This window comes from Bidens hawaiensis, unplaced genomic scaffold, assembly GCF_021521415.1.
Source record: "Bidens hawaiensis isolate Kalapana, Puna unplaced genomic scaffold, B.hawaiensis_p1.1 tig00014709_1, whole genome shotgun sequence".
In the NCBI taxonomy this organism is placed as follows: Eukaryota; Viridiplantae; Streptophyta; class Magnoliopsida; order Asterales; family Asteraceae; genus Bidens; species Bidens hawaiensis.
Window position 1 is genome coordinate 467,788 of NW_027492286.1, and position 11,019 is coordinate 478,806.

Below are 11,019 nucleotides of genomic sequence, written 5' to 3' on the forward strand. Positions count from 1 at the left end.
CTATAACTAGCTGTTTAAAAAAAAAATACTTTTATCATATTTAAATGTATAGCAATTATTATTTGATAAATATATATCTAATATATAAATAAAAACTATATAAATAATCCGGTTTTTAGCATACAAATACTTATTTTGTGTGTTTGTGTCCCAGGGCCGGTCCAAAGGGAAGTCGAGGAGGGTGACCGACCCAGACCCAGTCCTCCAGCGAGGCCCATAATTGTTAGAAAGTATATATTAGGGCTGTCCAAACCGCTCGTCGCTCGAACTCGCTCGCTGATCGCTTGGAAATTGCTCGGAAAATGCTCACTCGTTTTTTCGCTTGATTGTAAACGAGCCGCTCTGCTCGCAAAGGTCTGCTGGGTTCGGTTCGGCTCGAATATATTTAATTTATTTTATATATAAATACATAGATAAAACACATAAATATAAACTTACAATTTTTTTAACCCCTTCAAAATTTTCCTATTCCGTCATTTTTATAGTTTTATATGTTCCCTTCAAGTTTTTAGAATACTAGAAGTTTGTTTACATGATCATTTTATCTCACTTCAAACTTACGTTTAATACAAATTTACAATCTATTACACGTTTGATTAAAAACTACTAATTTATTTATTAAATATATAATTTACAGCATTTAAACTTGTTTCTTATTGAAAATTTTAAGGTGAAAAAGAAATAAATAATGCTCGGCATCGCTCGATGTTCGATCGAAAAATGCTCGATTCGATTTTGGCTCGTTTTGGTTTTCGCTCGGTTCGAATTTCAGCCGTTCGGTTCGGTTGTAAACGAGCCAAGCAACGAGCAAGCCTTCGCTCCGTCCGGCTCGGCTCATATATTTATTTTGTAGACAATTTTGTTTTAAAACAAAAACCTACAAAATAATTCCTTGGTGCAATGGTCATAGTTTCCCATGAGTAGTAGTGTTCGTTTTATTATAGAAAAAAAAACTTTCATTTTTTTATATATATTGGGCAAAGTAACTTTATTATTATTATTATTATTATTATTATTATTATTTTATTACTATTTTTTGCTTTGTTTTGGACGGTATATTGTGCTTCAAAAATACAAACCAATTGATAAAATTGTCAAATTATTTATAACATAACTAAAAACATGATTTTTGGGGCTTTTTCTACTCACCTGGAGCCCCGAAATATTAAAAAAGGTTTTTGGAGACGATACTGTTGTGTCCAAGTGGCTTATTAACATAAAAATCCAGACTATTAATCCTTTTATTCACCAACTAAAGTTAACTGAATTGGCACCAGCAGTTGCTAGACATTATATATAGATGGTTTCAGTTAGACCATATATATGCTTCTTCATATAAATATAATGCATTAATACAATTAACAATATGGAAAATTATGAATATCTTAAGCATATAATATAAGTAATGATAAAGTCTGGTACGAATCAGGTGCAGAGACCCAAACACGAGACAAGAGTTCGAACTAGAGCTTCGAGTCCAGTCCCGGAGCATGTATTCCATCATCATTTGTGACCATGATCGTTGGCCAGTCAACATGTTCCATGAGTCAAAACACGATCAGAGGAGAACAGAAATCTACACTTGTTCTTTATGATGTGGAGTCAAGGTTGGTGTGTGTTCTACACTTCTAGTGCCCAGACTCGTGATCGGTTCACATTTCTTAACAGTATACAAACAAGATAAAACAAAAGAACACAATACCAAATATATAATAATATTATTACTCCATTATTATTATTATTATTAGGGGGTGTTTGGGATTGCTTATTTTTCATCAACTTATAACTTATAAATTTTTTGAAAAGTAATAAGGTGTTTGGGATTACTTATATTGTGAGAGTAAAAGTTCAATAAGTTACACTTTTGTAACTTATTACTTAATGAAAAGTTATAAGAAAGTAAAATAAGGCAAAATAAGGAATCCCCCTTAATATCATGTGTAGTCTAAATCATATGAGCGTTTCGCGTCACATGACGTACGGTTAGAATTTCAAAGTTTTGTAAAAACCTGGTGTGGTCAAAGGTTTCCTTCAAAGCAATCTTTATCATTTTTTTCTTTTTGCTTTTATAATTTTTTAATAAAATTAAACAAATAATATTTCACTAAATAAAAAGAATATATATATATAGGTATTAGGGGATTGTTCAAGAGAGAAGTCGTTTTATTACGAGAAGTGTGAGAAATGAATCTAGGCCATTAATTTGTCTAATCAATGGTCTATAACAACGACTAGATATCTTCTGCTGAAATTAAATGAAAATTAAATTTTACATTCAAGCATCTTCATGAATTTCTATTTATTCTTAATATTATTTACTTCAAACATACAAAATTAAAGATAAAGAATAATCTCGTTCTTTGAGTAGTTTGATTTCAAAATTCAAATTATTGAAAAATTCAGCAGATTATTGAAAAAAGTTTTAAATTGATTTTAGATAATTTTATTTTCTCCGGATGCACTCACGGAATTTCCAAAATATATGGATTTTTTAGTTTTATGAAATTTCTAACCTACACATATGTACTTTCAACCTACACTGTGTATGTCTATGTGTGAATTGTGTAGGAAACATTTTACCTTGTGTCCATTTTTTCAGTTCAGTAATAAAAATGTTCTACCTTGTTGGAAAGAATTAATTTTAATGCTTATGTAGTTTGAGTGAATGTAAAAATTATTAAAGTTAATGACCCTACACAAATTTTAATAAAGCCAATAATCCTACACAAATGTGTAAGCCGATTGTGTAGGGATTAAACATAAATATACTTTGGCAATTATAATTTATCTTATATATGATATATCATTATATTATTTATGACATCATGTGTATGTAGATTGTTTACTTTGTTGTGTAGGTAGTAAATATGAAACTACGTACGAATGATTTATAACTTTTAATGTGTAGGGAAGCTTATTTGTTGTGTAGGATGTCATGTTAATAATCAAGATCGTTGATTAGTTTGTTGAACATGTAGGATATCATGTTAAAGTGTATGAATAATGTCATACTTTGTTGTAAAGGACATATACAGAGACATTTTGGAGGAAAATAAATTGGAATTGTGGTTTAGGAGAGAAGTATTGCTTGTTTTTACCTATTAAAAATACTAGTTAAGCATATATTTGTCTTTTTGTTACATTTAATCGTTTCTACATTTTACAAATTTAATTATCATATATATTTGATGAATTTGTTGTTGGATGAAGATATAATGATGAATAATTAATTATAAATAAAAAATAAAAAAAAGTTAAAGTTTAACGTGAATAGTAGAATCGGACAAAAAATAATTCTTATGTTTCTTAAATTAAATAAACACATAATTAAATTAATAATTTTTAATAAAGTGAAGCTTTCATTACCAAATTAAGATAGTTCGAATTTTTACCACTATGCCCTTGGATTTATTTAAATGAGAAAAATAATAGAAAAAATTTGATTGGTTAAAATGATTTCTTGCACTTCTTACAATAACATGACTTCTCACATGAACTTAAACCTATATATATTAAAATAACTTATTCAAGATATATTAAAACTTCAATATGATCTACATCACTACATAAAGGAGTAACTGGAAATGATACAAAATAAGATTCTTTTTTGACGTTTGTTTGGCGTCAATGAAGAGACACTAGTTCAACTTATATAGGTTAAGCTAATATCTTGAATTGGGGGTAGAGATTAGATCTTATCTCCACACGTAAAATCCGATTCAACTTGCAAAACAGAATATCATGAGCTCGTTATGAGAAGGGGAATGCGGGGTTCTTCTGTAACCACCCTTCGGTGTGTCAGTCATTATATGCTATGAGAGAGTAATCGAAAGAGTGAGAGTGAGCATCCTTCAACCGTTGGTCCAAGTGCTGTATTTATTGCCAGAGAGGTAGAGAAGGATTGGGCAAACTGTCATTATCAGTGGAACCTTCTATTCTGGTGGGGTCTCTTATTGGTCATGACAATTGCTAGATAAGGACAACTGCCAACTGGAGGTAGAGTGTTGGCGTCCACTGATAGGCTCGTTGTGCAGTCGTGGTCCTTTTTGTACTGGTTGTCGTTTGAAAGAAATCTTGGACTGTGATTGACCTGTGGACTAACCGTCATGTCCTGTTTGTCTCCTTTGCGGATGACTGGCGTTATGTCTGCAGAATGTGCTCGCGGGCTTCATGTAGAGTGATAAGGTTAAGTCCGCGGATGTGATCAAAGACCATCTTGTGGTTTGTTTGGGTCCGTGGGTGAGTCTAGGACCTTATCTCTTTATTAAATGTTTGCCATAGCTAGGAATAAGGATGGTAATGCAGCTGATTGCCAGAGGCTTCTCAATGGTTTAATTGTGTGGCACTGGGCCTGGACGCGAATACCGCAAAGCGGTGTGGAGAAGGTTGAACTATAGGAATGTCAGACGATGCAGAGAAATATAAACATCATGATTGATGAAGATAAACGGGCCTAGGGGCAACTTCAGATGATCAATTTTCTATATGCTCGGTTTTCTATACACTCGGCCCGATTTGTGTAATCAGCATGCTGGAGAAAATCAAATCATTTACAAGTTGGTTAATTGGGTTCCACAAAAGGCGAATGTTTAACAATGACTGTCATACACCGTCTCTTATAATATTATCAATTGTTAATTGTAATAATGATGTTTTTACGATCTCAGTTATAGTCATTTAAAATCGTGAGTGAAGTAAACAGTATATATAAAACGACTATATTGTATGTTTTAATATTTGTAATTACTTAACTCTTAAATTATATAAAATTACATTTTTATCTTTTTATGTATTATAATATGATATAGAATAGTAATGCAAATTTGAGTTGTTCTGACCAAATTCGTTTGAAATATCATGATTCGCATTTGAAGTAGAAATTTAAATTAAGGGTTCGATTCGAGTAACCCGAAATTTGAATATTATTCAAGTCTGATTCAAGTAGTGAACATCTAACCTCGTGTCCTAACTGGAGATTTACGTGGAGATTGAGCAAGTTTTCAAAGTCAGACGGTTAATTTGGTCAAGGCATATTCAGCTTTACTGTTGGGGAAAGGAAAACATACCTCGCAACCATTGTAAGAGCATGTTTGGGATTGAGTTTGAAAAATGATTTTTGGCTTATTGGTGTTTTCAAAAAGCCAATAAGTTAAAATGTGCTTGGCAATCACAAAAACTTTTTTTATTTTAGTTTTTTGAAAGTATTAAAAAACAGTTTTTAAAAAGCCTTAAATCCTGACTTTTCCATACTTATAACAATAGTTACAACGAAAAGAAACGAAAGACTTAAATTTATTGATTCAATACGACTCTTTGAAAGCTCTAAATTTGTGTTGCCTAAAACGAGTTGAAAAATCAAGGCATAAAAAAAGAACTTTAGAAAGGGCAATAAGTAGTTCTCTCAAGTAGGGCTCGTCAACTATGATCCGAGTCAGGGAAAACTCTGGTTCGGCTTGATTTCTAACCAAGCTCTATTAAACACATTTTGGGTTACCCTCATCAGTCAGTAGTTAAAAATATGTATATACTAGGAGTTACGATGGTAGTTTAATAGTAGGTTAGTAATTAGAAACTAGGGTTGGACATTTCATTTAACAATTTTATTTGATATATTACGCTCCTCTGATATTTTTTTTCATTTTATAGTCTCCCTTTATAATGTTAAATAAAAAATTATAAAGTTTGTATTTTTATTTATTTTTTGTTTTATTTTTTTCTCTTTTTGTATTTCCTGTCATGGATAATAATAATAATAATAATAATAATAATAATAATAAGTGTAGATACATTATTATAGTTATAAAAACTATATACGTGTGGGTGTGACTAATACACATATTGATACTATATGTTGATAATATAAACCACCCTAATGTTAAGTGTACTTGCAGATTGTGCAAAGCATACTGCTGTCAAACATGAAAAACACAATTATTGTTTCATCGGTTCTGATGTTTGTTATCGCGTAACAGCTTACAAAGAAACACTTTCTACTATACTGACACCAAATAACCTAACTACTATCATAAGTTTGGATCAAATACAAATTAAATTAACGTGCTAACTGTGAGAATCAAATAATGTAATTACAGTGTAGTGTAATTACAACATAGTGTAATTACATAATTACACTACTTGATTCTCACAGTTAAGACGTTAATTTAATTTGTACGTTAACTTTCCCTTTACTATCACGGGACCCAAAAAGATACATCTTGTCACAACACTAAAATCATCAGGCATATCTTAATGGATGTTGATGCTTCCAAAACAGTCATTATAGATGGTCAACAAAAGTCAATACAACCTTGATCACTTTTCTATTGTTTGTTTAATCAACGCCTACATCAAAACAATAACGATTAAATTCGACTTCAAGAATTAAACCAAAGCTTATAACACATATCTAGCAGAGAGTCAGAGACCAACTTACCGTGTGCGCTACATCCAACTTCCAAAAGTTTATCGCTTTTGTCAACCAAAGTAGACCGGTTAAGGCCCTTGTTTGCAACTTGGGCCTGACATCAAATGTGGAATATGATTAATTTCACAAATACATGAAGTAAATTATGTGAAACTGAATAACTGGAATAAGAAAAATGTATCTTGGGTAGGCCTGTAAACACCGAACGTTCACTGAACCGTCGGTGGGAAGTTCCTTTATGTACGTTTATTTAATAAACGAACGAACATGAATAAATTTTTTGTTCGCTTAGCTAAATGAACGAACATAAGCACATGCCTCATTCGTTCTTTTGTGTCCGTTTACGTTTATTAATTTATACATTCACTTTTTAGTCTAGTTTATAGAGCTTAAACATCACTAGTTACAATTTAGTGCACTTTTGTTAATTTGTTTGGCCCGATAGATTGATGTTCAATTTACTTTGGATTGGTATTTGCGCCATTATTTTTGTTTGTTTACTTTAACGAACGAACACAAACATGCTCATTTTCTTAACAAACGAACACGAACAAGAAAACCCCGTTCATTTAACAGTTCGTGTTCAATCATTTGTTCGGTTAAAGTTAAATGAACAAACACGAACATGTTTTGTTCATGTTCGTTCGGTTCATTTACATGCCAAATTTCGGGGGTGTTTGGATGTGAGTTTTGAAAATGATTATTTGAAATTGATAATTTAAATAAAAAAATCAGTAGTAAGTTACAAAACATGCCATATGAAATAGCACTTGGATGTACTTAAGTCATTCTTATCATTTGATAAACTATGGTTATTTTTTAAATAAACAAAATTGTGTGAAAACAACTAAGTGGTACCTGACTAGATATCTGTGTCATCAAATGTGAGTTCTTATTAAGGATCGGTTCCTTTGAACTGGCGCCGACATTCGGGACTTGGACAGGTGTCACAATTTGCCGAACAGCAGGAATCCCGGGCATAGGTGGTTGAGGTAACAACAATGAAATTCCTTGGCTAAGATGAGGATAAATAGGTGGAGAAGGGAAAGGCGGGCGTGGCCCGTGTGTAGTAGGAGAAAATGGGAACATATGAGGCCCGCCATTCATCTCCATTCCCATATTATAACCCATACCCATGCCCATGCCCATGCCCATGCCCATGGGGGAGAAATGAGGATGCATATGTTGCATTCCGTTCGGGAACATCATTGGTGGCATACACAATCCCGCTCCCATTGACATAATCTGCAATTATCACAGAATACAAATTTAGAGATAGGGGTGTAAACGAATCGAGCCACTTGTGAGCTGGTGAAGATGCTAAAGCTCAAATCAAGCCGAGCCTAAACGAGCCTGAGCTTCATGTACTGAGCTTAAATAGGCTCACGAGCTAAAAAGAGCCTACTATTTTTACAAAAGATATAATAAATATATAATTACATAGTAAATATTATTATTTATACAACTAGAATAAATATAACTAAATTCAGGGATGGGGTGTAAACGAGCTGAGCCGTTTGTGAGCTACATAAGATCAGCTTGCTAAAAGCTCGAATCGAGCTGAGCTTAAACGAGTTTGAGCTCGAGCGTGAGCTTTATATAGTGAGCTTGAATAGCCTAGCCTAGCGCACCTAAATGGGCCTATTATTTTTGCAAGTATAATATCTTTTTAATTAATATAATAAATATTACTATATTTGTAACTATGATAAAATAACTAAGTTCAAACCTCACTACCACCAATTTATATGGGAGATATGAGGGATGACCCTGGCTTGCCAGGGTTCGAGTCCTGATCTCACCCGGTTTTACCGGCTCCTCGTTGTCGTGCCATTTGGCGGGCGTGGGAGTCGGGTTTTATCCGGGGAATCCCTCAATAGGTGGACTGCTAGGGGCTCCGTCCGTCCGGACTAGTGGCCAGCTTGGGCTACCTTTAGCCAATGGGAGTCGCGTACGGAGTACCCGGCGTTACTAAGTTGTTCGTTCAAAAAAAAAATATATGTTATATATATAAAATTATAATGATAAAAATAATTACAGGAATACCGGTGAAAAAAAATACATAATGAATAATCAGACGAGCCAAGCTCTCTTATGTTAAACAAGTCGAACTTGAGTTTATAAAAAATCGGGTTCGGCTCCTTTACACCCTATTGAGGGAGTAAGTGTAGATGATGATAAGCATGATAATATAAAGAAAATTAAAAGGGAAAGACGATTAGTATAATGTAAAGAAATGTTAACACGTTGTACCTGTACTTGAAGTTGAAGTGTCTTTAAATACTCAATTGCCTCATCAAGCATTGATGCTTTATCCACCTTGTAATTTAAAAACTAAGATCTCAAATTTTGAAAATCACCGTTTTAATGAATATAACTAAGGGAGATGCTAATAATTCTTTATTTAATACTCGAAGACTCTCGTTGAGTGTACAAGATATGCCATATAATGAATATATTTAACCAAGTCCGACTTGTTGAATAAAAAAGGATGGTTTTTAAACGATAAAGATTCCACATAAGTTCAAATCCAAACCAAAAGTACACAAAAAGAAAGTCATAAACATCGTGTACCTTGTTGCAATTTGGTATGAGTTCTTGTAAAGCACGCATCTTTTCATTTATTCTATCCCTTCGCCTCTGTTTCAAAATCAAAAATCAAGAATTGATATGCATCTTAAGACGACATGAATACAAAACACCAACCCTATGGGCTTCATACTAGTTGACTCCAACTAGAAGTAACATTTCGGCCCATCTACTTAAGTGTAAGTCGATTTTGATTCGTCTTTTACCTCGAAAGCATTAAAAAATTTAAAAGAAACACCTAAGAGGGGAAGGGGCCAATGGATAAGTTGCACGGAGTCTATTTTTAACGCATAAAACCTCCTAAGTTGTTTTCATTTAAAGAGTTAGATTCATAATAAACATATTAATTATGTATTGCTCACCCTTTCAGACAAATTATGAACTTCAGCAGCCCGACTTCTTTTAGAGCCCGCACCCCCTCGAGAAGCAGCTACCATTTTAGTAGCCAAGGACTCATCTTCAACATCCTAAATCAAAACCCCTAACTACAATCAACACATGAAACTATAACATAATAAGAAAATAAACAATAAGCTATCAAAATTCTAACATACTTGACTTTGGCACTCAAAATCTTCCGTCTCACCAAACTTTCTCTTACAATTTTTGGTCAAATCATTAGACGCCAGGTCAGCACTGTTCCCCGAACAAGCAGAAGAAGCACCAACGGGCTCATTGCTTTTTACAGTTTCTGAACCGCCTTTACCTCCATTTACATCATTGGTTGACTTGTCAACACAATGTGGCTCATCGAGTTGCTTACTTGGTTCATGATTTAATCCTACTTTAACCGAATCCAAACTGGGTTGACCCGTTTCTTTCTGTGGTCCATGATGTTGACCACCTGCTTTAGCCATAGCCATTGCAGCCGGTCTTGAAAACTGAGAAAAATTCAACACGGTGGAGGTTGAACACGGCAGTACAGAATCTTGATTTTGCACTGTTTTTTTCAAGATTTTGCATTGGATCTTTATGGCTCGTGTTACTAGCTTTACTTCTATAATTACCGTTACTTGTGTCAGAAACTCCCGATCTAAGCATTGGATCCGTAAATCTTGAAACTTTAGACGCGTTTGATCGGGCTACATCGATAAAGTTTGGATCTTTATTATTATTACCATCATGCATTAGGGGGGTCATGAATCGTGACACCCGATAACTCGGGTAAAAGATCAGAACTATAATCCTCAAGCGGGTAATTCAACCACGGGACCATATCATCATCTTGATTCAATCCTATTTCAGGTATAGATACATCCAAAATACAATCTTTTCCTTGAACTTTCGGTGTTTGAAACTGAAAATTACTTGAAACCGGAGTCTTTTTCGCTTTACGAGATTGACCCTGCATCATGATCTGACCCTTTTCCCATATCAACTCCACAAACTCATCGTTCGGATCTGTAACACAACGCGTAAACATCAATTAACCAACAATAACAGTACCGAAAACACGAATCAAGAAATTAAAAAAACCTTACATATATGAAACATCAGTTGATTTCTGTTGAGAGGATTCATTCTTTTTATTGATGGATGATCTATACAGCTCCGAAAGCGGCATCTTTGAACCAAGATTTCACAAAAACTATCTCAAAATTCAAAATTTATTCACAGGCTTTAAACCCCACTTGAGGAAACACCTGCAAAAACCATGAGACCAGATAGTGAGATTCTTATATTTTATATATATTTTTTTCTGACATAAATAATTGCATTTATTTCCAAACATTTTTTATATGTTTCCCTCTACCGTGATGTCTTAATCTGACAAAATATAACCTCTAGCCACAATAAATGTATAAACAATAATAATAATAACAATTATTATTCTTATCATCAGTCAAACTCAATCTAATTAATATACAAAATTAGTCTAAGTACCAGTCAAACACTAAATAATAATAAATTAATCATCTTTATTATCCAAATCAACAAACAAAGGCATAATATATAATAAAAAAACAAGATTAAAGAAACCCACCTTTAATCTGAGTCAAGAACCC

The 11,019-nt window shown here is 33.3% G+C and overlaps 1 pseudogene across 1 annotated transcript; it reads right to left on the reverse strand.

The window, feature by feature from the left end:
- Positions 1-6,185: 6,185 nt before the first annotated feature.
- Positions 6,186-10,474, reverse strand: LOC143547292 (transcription factor PIF3-like; annotated as a pseudogene). The gene is made up of 7 exons (XR_013137748.1): positions 9,568-10,474; positions 9,376-9,480; positions 8,999-9,064; positions 8,678-8,743; positions 7,283-7,669; positions 6,434-6,518; positions 6,186-6,342 (listed from the first exon to the last, which is right to left on the reverse strand). The product of XR_013137748.1 is annotated as a transcription factor PIF3-like (transcript).
- Positions 10,475-11,019: the final 545 nt, after the last annotated feature.